Raw genomic sequence first — 8,278 nt, forward strand, 5'->3', positions numbered from 1 at the left:
GGAGATAGGAACGCCCTGCCTTCTCTTTTGGAGTGAAAATATTATTGAAAAATGTGAGGAAAATCTCAGATGCAATATTCATCTTCATTTCCCTCCACATGACTCTACATTCTTCAAGTCAAGCATATGAAAGCAATATCCTCAGTAATTATGTATCTATCTATTCTTTATAATGAAGGAATTTATGTAACAAGACAATAATAAAATTTAAGCTTTGCTATTTTACATACATTATTAACCAATACTTCCCCTATTGAGTGGATTGTTGGAAACCAGGAAGTGTTTCTGTACTAGTCTGTGGTTTCAACATGCAGAATTTCCTACCAGTTATAATTACTTTACATTGTATAAAGTAACATTTCACACAAATTACAAGATGTAGACCTGGGCATTAATTAGAGGCCCTGAATTTTGGTTTCTAAGGCTTAAGAAATGGACTCAAGCAGTTCACTGCTTTTATGGGTCAAAGCATATTATTTGTCAAGAATGTACCAAGTTTACCAATCTACCAAGAATTTACTAATCTACCAAGTACCATTTGGTACTAGCTAAGAAATAGAGTAGTGGATCAATGGAACAGGTTAAGTCCACAGGACAAAATAGTCAATGACTATAGTAAACTAGTGTTTGACAAACCCAAAGACTCCAGCTTTTGGGATAAGAATTCATTATTTGACAAAAGCTGCTGGGAAAATTGGAAATTAATATGGCAGAAACTAAGTATTGACTCACACAAACCACATACCACATACCAAGATAAGGTCAAAATGGGTTCCTTATTTGGATATAAAGAGTAACATTATAATCACATTAGAACAACATAGGATAATTTATCTCTCAGATCTGCGGGGAAGGAAGAAATTTGTGTCCAAGAAGAACTGTAACTCATAACTGAACACCAAATAGATAATTTTGATTATATTAAGTTAAAAAGTTTTTGTACAAACAAAACTAATGCAGACAAGATTAGAAGGGAAGGAATAAATTGGGAAAATATTTTTACATTTAAAGGTTCTGATAAAGGCCTCATTTCTAAAACAGATAGAAAATTGACTCAAATTTATAAGAATTCAAAGCCATTCTCCAATTGATAAATGGCCAAAGGATATCAATAGACAATTTTCAGATGAAGAAATTAAAACCATTTCTAATAATATGAAAAAATGCTCTAAATCACTATTGATCAGAGAAATGCAAATTAAGACAACTCTGAGATAGCACTACACACCTCTGAGACTGGCTAAGATGACAGGAAAAAATAATGATGAATATTGAAGGGGATGTGGGAAAACTGGGACACTAATACATTGTTGGAATTGTGAACACATCCAGCCATTCTGGAGAGCAATTTGGAACTATGCTCAAAAAGTTATCAAACTGTGCATACCCTTTGATCCAGCAGTGTTTCTACTGGGCTTATATCCCAAAGAGATACTAAAGAAGGGAAAGGGATCTATATGTGCCAAAATATTTGTGGCAGCCCTGTTTGTAGTGGCTAGAAGCTGGAAAATGAATTGAAGCCCATCAATTGGAGAATGGCTGGATAAATCGTGGTATATGAATATTATGGAATATTATTGTTCTGTAAGAAATGATCAGCAGGATGATTTCAGAGAGGCCTGGAGAGATTTAGATGAATTGATGCTAAGTAAAATGAGCAGAATCAGATCATTGTACACAGCAACAAGATTATGACAGATGTGGCTCTTTTCAACAGTGAGATGATTCAGGCCAGTTCCAGTGATCTTGTGATGAAGAGAACCAGAGAGAGGACTATGGGGTCTGAGTGTCACAACATAATATTCTCACTGTTTTTGTTGTTATTTGCTTGCATTTTGTTTTTTTACTCATTTTCATTCCTTTTTGATCTGATTTTTTCTTGTGCAACAAGAGAATTGTATAAATATGTTTACACATATTGGATTTAACATATATTTTAATAAGTATAACATATATTGAATTGCTTGCCATCTAGGGGAAAGGGTGGGGGGGAGGGGAAAATCTGAAACCCAAGGCTATACAAGGGTCAATGTTGAAAAATTATCTATGCATGTTTTGAAAATAAAAAGCTTTATTTAAAAAAAAAAAAAAAAGAATCTACTAAGGTTGAGGTCCAGAGCAAATCACAAAGTGCTCCTCAATCAACATTTTTATAAAGCTGAAATCAGATTAACATAACATCAAAAGGTTAGGAAAAGGCCTCACAAAATATACAGTCTCGGCTAAAAGGTATGAGCAAGGACAGAATAATCCCACTCTTTTTGCTTTGGCAAATAGATGGTAGGATGATTAGATACATTGTGTGTGTATGTGAGATTTTTGTAGTGCTACTTCCTTTGTCTTTTCCTGTCTACTTTCTCAAGTGATTTGTAGTAGGGCTGGCAATAAACATTCCAAATTACTTAGACCTAGAGGAACCATTCTTATTTGTCTTATAATCAGCTCTATTATTAAACTGACTTAAGGAAATGTTAATTTAATCCAACATGCATTTATTAAGTATCCCTTATGTGTAAGACAGTGTCAGGTACTAGAGAAAGAAAGGAAAAAGTAACACTAAGACAATGTTTACTGGAAATCTAGCATGGCACAATAGAAAATTATTTGGAATCAGGAGACCTACCTTTGAATTCTGATTCTTCCATCAGAAGATGCTATCAAAATCACTTTATTTCTCTGGATGTGAATTTCTTCATCCATAAAATTAGGAGATTGGGCTACATTTGCTCTAAGGTGCTTCATAGCTTTAAAATTCCGAATTCCCTCTGATCTTTATTTCCAGATAATCTTTGCAATTTATTCCCTTGAGTTCCTAGTTATTTCCCATGTTTCTCCCTTATTCTTCCTGAAATAAAATACTAGCAATAGACTTAATGTCCAGAACTAATTATGAATTCAAGAAAATGAGTCTTACTGACTTCAGACACAGCATTCTATTCACTATACCACTTTGCTGCTAACAGCCATTCAACTATTCCTGGTTTTTGTCATCTTTGCCAATTTTCAGGATGTAAAACTTCTGAGATATTTCAATTTGTGTTTTTCTTATTATTAGTGATTTAGAGCATATTTTCAAATAGCAAATCATAGTTTGTTATTCTTTTGATAATTATTCATATATTTTCCCCATTCATCTTTGGGGGAATGGGTCTTAGAGTTATATAATTCATTACTGCCACAGAGTTTTGCTATGAATATTTTGATATTTATTGAACTTTCATTAAATACAATTAACTGACTGCTACTTATCACAATGAAGAGAGCCAGAGAAAGGACTGGGAGAAACTGAGTATGGATCATAACATAGCATTTTCACTCTTTTTGTTGTTTTGCTTTCATTTTGTTTTCTTTCTCTTTTTTTTCTTTTTGATCTGATTTTTCTGCAAAGATAATTGATGATAATTGTATAAATAGTTCTGGGATATGAATTACCCACTGTGATTTGAAATTGATATTGTATTTCTATTTATTACAATTACTAGCTATAAACTTGTAGGATTCTTCTACCAACCCCATAATATTCCTCACGCTTTCCAGTGAAGAAAAAATAAACTGAAACATTATTAATAGGGATTTGTTGAATCATAATGGTGATTAATTATGGCACTAAAGTACCATAAACTTTCAATGAATATTATTTAAAATTATATAACGCAATGAAAATAACAATTAAATTCTCTCCAGTGGAAATGAAGATCATGTAGAAGTTTTTATTTCATGGGTTACTCACATTTATGAATTTGTTATATGTAATACTTTACCAGTTTTCAGACTGTTCTTGAAGATTTTGAAAAGATTTATAAAATAATCAAAAACAGTATTGCCTAAAAACACTACAATTTCAAAACTTGAGAATAGAGAATCAAATGGCATCTTATCAAGTACTCTCATATTCATGAGGAAATGCTGTAGCATAGCAGTACTGAACTTAAGGGCATAGGATCTAAGTTTGAATCCTAATGTTGGGATTCAAAGGAAACCCCTCAAAAGGCTGAGGTTTCAGATTAATAGTGCAAGATGTCTCAAAAGAATTTGCGGGCTTGGATCCATCTTCAAGTCAAGGAGAAAAGTTTGTTATAATTATAATGAAAATTAAAGCAGACTAAATTCCAAAAAAGTTAGCAAAGAACCAGGAGCAAGAAGATAAATTTATAGAAAAAAGTAAGAGAGACCAAGTGCTTCATATTATTGTTAAACTAATTTTATGACTTAGAAATGAAGTTTAGGAGTGGTCTGATATGCACCTCATTATTGTCTCAGAAACTTTGTTATCACTAACCAACAAATTGTTATCTAATGGCCAGCAATGTTTGTGGCACAACAGCACTCCCAAGACCAGAGGACCTTAGGGTTATCACTACATTTTCCCTAGAAGTTAGGGGAAGAAATATATCATTTTTAACTACATCACTTCCAAGGCCATTTCCACCTAGAAGCTGCATAGTATCATTCCCCTGCTCTAACAATTGGGACCCAAATTCATTTGGGACAAAGGGACAAAGGTCCCTTTTCTGGAGCTACTTCAGGCTGATAAGGGATATAGAGTTGACCTTGCTTAGTGGGATCTAGACTGAGGAGGGGAGACAAGTGACTTGAAGATGGTAGCAGCAGCATCCAGGGAGTGCTGAATCTCAGAATTAGGTAGCAGGTAATATTCCAGTTGAACAAGTACTGAAAAGTTCATGGTTTGGAGCCTAGAAGAGACAAAGCCCACAAAAAGGTTGAATAACAATTGGCAAAGGAACATGAGTAGCAACATCCTTGCAAGTAGAGGCTTTCTACTTCTAGAGTAAAAGACTTGGGAGGGTCACTTATAAAACACATGTCTGTACCACATAGTACAAACAGATGTTATTTTCACACTAGTAATAAACTTGAATAAAATGAACTATTCATTGATGTAACACAAAATATTCCATTAAGTTATATTCCACTAAAAAAACTGATTGCACTTAAATTCTCTAAATCATGAAGATTTTGTTTCAATAATCAATGGAATAACAGGTACCATAAACACTGTTTCAATTTAGGGACCTAATTTCATACAGGTATGACTAGGGCAAATACTCATTTACCTAATTATTTACGATATAATAACTATATATTTTCAGATGGAAAACAAGATCTTACATACTTGTTTTGTGCACATGATTTCAACTGCTCAAGGATATAATTATAATATATATTATACACATTATAATATTATGTATTATAATGTGTATAATATATAATAATGATTATAATATAATTATAATAATCAAAACAGATTCTTCAGGCTTCAGCTGAGAACACATACATGACAGGATAAAGCATCTGTAGCTCTGTTTGGCTTTATATAATGGTCACAGATGAACACCAATCATGCAGTAATAATTCCACCTTATAGCCAGACTCGGGAATTAGTTGGGAAACCAAGAAACAGAATTGGGAAACTGAGAAAGAAGGATATGACCTTGAGCAGAGACCAAGGTTGTCCTCCCAGCTCTTGTTCAGTCAGATGTTTACTGTGACAATTCAGGATGGCATTCCTCTGAGTAACATGTTATTTCTCTCAAATGGTGGGTTACTGACTTAATGATCCATCAAACAATCATACCCAAATTCAAAACTCAAAATATCAGTTAAATTCTACTAATCATAGCCTAAGGCTAATACTTTATTTTTATTCTCATGAAGTTGCAATAAGCAATAGAATTTTACCAAGACTCACACATATAGGAAATTTTGCTTAACATCTTTAACATGTTTTTCTATTCTTCTTCTTGAGTTTAAACTCATCCTGGTGCAAAGATCAATCATTAGAAATCATTTCTATATAATAAAGAAGCTTATAGATTTTTAGTAAACATATTCTTTGTTTGGAGACTATACATCCCAAAAAAACTTTATTTTTCAGGGCTGATGATTTGTCTCCACTGATGGTTTAAAGATAACTACAAGCTTATAAATTAAGGGGAGTTGACAGAGATCTCAGAGACAGGGCTGAGCTTGTCTACTCCAACTATCAGCTTTCATAGGCTATACTGTTTGATACTTCCCCACACTTTGTGAAGGGGGTGAAGAGTGTTATACACTTTGACCTCATTCCTCTTGTCCCACACAAGTAATTACTAATTTTAGGTTTAATATGACACCAATAACTCCAAAATACTTAGTTAACAGTCTTAGAATTTTCACAATAGGCAAATAGTCTTAGTTGTAATTCCCTCTTAAGTTTATACCAAAAGTGGAAATATCTAATTCCCTAAATTATATTTACAAACATTATAAAACAGGATTATCAAGGCCAAATAAACTTTCCATCTTCTTTTAATTGTTCAGTTTATTCTGTCCCCAAGCTCTTACAGCTTTGGAAGTTCTCAGGGAAGGTTCTGGTTTCCCCTTCTGTGCCCTTAAATAAGTTTCCCTTTTGTTTTAGGGAGAAAACAAGATAATTCTTAAAATTGAAATAGAATAGAATCTATCACAAAACTGAATAGGGGTCTCATATAATTTACACCCAAGTTTCAAATTTTAACATACACATCATTTTTAAAAGTTATTTTAAATTAGTTTATGAGATTCTCTAAATTCTAATTAAATGTTCCAGTCAAACTAAATTATCATTTGGTTATTTTCCAATTCACACAAAATCATTTCTCTTTTGTGAGCTGCTAGGAAAGGCGTAAATGCCAGTTTTTTACTGACAGGACATCCAGAAGTCTAATTCAATAATGCAAAAAAGCAGGCTGTTCTTGCTATAGTTTTTAAAGTAGCAGCGAACTGCTTTTATGTTTTCCTAAAGTTCTCAAACTCCTAAATCTTCAATTAACATTGTTGGGGGAAATAAATTACAGCTTGCATATCTCTTTAGTAGGCTTTGATCAAAGCTATCATATCTAAAATAACAAACTTTGCTGACCTGCGTATATTTTCTCTCTCACACAAACCTCTTCATCCATGTATCCCCACTGCAGTCAAGAAAGGAGGGAAGGGAGAAGGAAGAAAAAGAGACTCTTTCCTCTGTGTACTATCCTCCTAGTTCTGGGAAGCTCAGACATGGTAACTTTAATTTAGTTGAATCTGCTTCCAAATTACTTTACACACACACACACACACACACCATTTATTTCAACATTAGCATTGTATATTAATCACATCTAAAACACATATAAAGTTATCAAATATGAAGCAATTATATCCAATTAAATAGCTAACATTTATATAGTATTTGCTTTATGCTAAGCACTTTTGCAATCATGATCTTCACAACACCCATTATTATTTCTCCTTATAAATCAGAAAGCTGGGCAAAGATAAAATAATTTGTCATAAATTTCATTGGTAATACATTTCTGCAACCAAAACAGAGAATGGTGGACTTACCAAATACAGAGGCTGACTAGCTTTCCCACTTCACACTAGCATGCTTGATGCTACCAGGGGCACCTGGATTCTTCCCAGGCACTTGCTGGACAGAACCTGCTAAAGACTGGGATAGCTGGTGCCATGATCTCCCTTTGATGGTAGTTTTAGGTGCCTGGGCTCAAGGAATGCTGACCATGGGGCCTGATACTCATTCCACTCCAAGCCCCACCCCCAAGCTCGGTTGGGGAGGTGCTTGGGCAAGGTATGTGTGGGGGTCCCCACTGCTATTGCTGCTTCCCCCATTTCTACAGGTGGAGCAGAATTTGAATGTCCCTATAGTTCTTCAGCATTGTCTTTTCTTAATCTGATCTGAGATGAGAGAGGCTAACCGAGGGACATGGGCTACATCAAACTTAATTGCAATCCTCACAACTAAGATACACTCAGGACTCTGGGGAGTGAAGCATGCTGATTGATCAGGATTGTGGAAAGAGTGCTAGCTTCTGGAGTGCTAGCTTAGCCTTTATGTAAAGTGAACCATATTTTCTTTTCCAAAAGGAGCAGAAGGAGACTCCATAAGATAGGAGTCAAGTAAGGGTTAGCAAAAAGTTGCTATTTACCTTTTTTCCACTCTCTTCTTTCAGAATGGGGTAAATTCCTGGAATCATCTCCATTGTCTAAGGAAATTTTTTTTCTTGCAATATTAAAATGAATAATTGCCAAACTCCTTAATCTTTGCTCTCCAAAACTTGAGAATCTTCTAAGATGTTATTTTAGCAGTCCTATTTAATTAATTAACTTTATTTCTGTAGCCCCCAGCTTGGCCAAAACTGGGGAATACAGGGGAAAAAAAGTCAGGATTTTTTCTTTTTAAAGTGGGAGTCAGGGAGGTTAAGAAATTTTTCCCAATGTTCTAACTACAGCATAAAAT

The 8,278-nt window shown here is 34.1% G+C and overlaps 1 long non-coding RNA gene across 1 annotated transcript; it reads right to left on the reverse strand.

Annotated features, from left to right (window-relative positions):
• Nucleotides 1-4,185: 4,185 nt before the first annotated feature.
• Nucleotides 4,186-7,901, reverse strand: LOC127562796 (uncharacterized). The gene is made up of 2 exons (XR_007953828.1): nt 7,366-7,901; nt 4,186-4,694 (listed from the first exon to the last, which is right to left on the reverse strand). It is a non-coding gene; the product is annotated as an uncharacterized LOC127562796 (long non-coding RNA).
• Nucleotides 7,902-8,278: the final 377 nt, after the last annotated feature.

This window comes from Antechinus flavipes, chromosome 1 (assembly GCF_016432865.1).
Source record: "Antechinus flavipes isolate AdamAnt ecotype Samford, QLD, Australia chromosome 1, AdamAnt_v2, whole genome shotgun sequence".
NCBI classification, from domain to species: domain Eukaryota; kingdom Metazoa; phylum Chordata; class Mammalia; order Dasyuromorphia; family Dasyuridae; genus Antechinus; species Antechinus flavipes.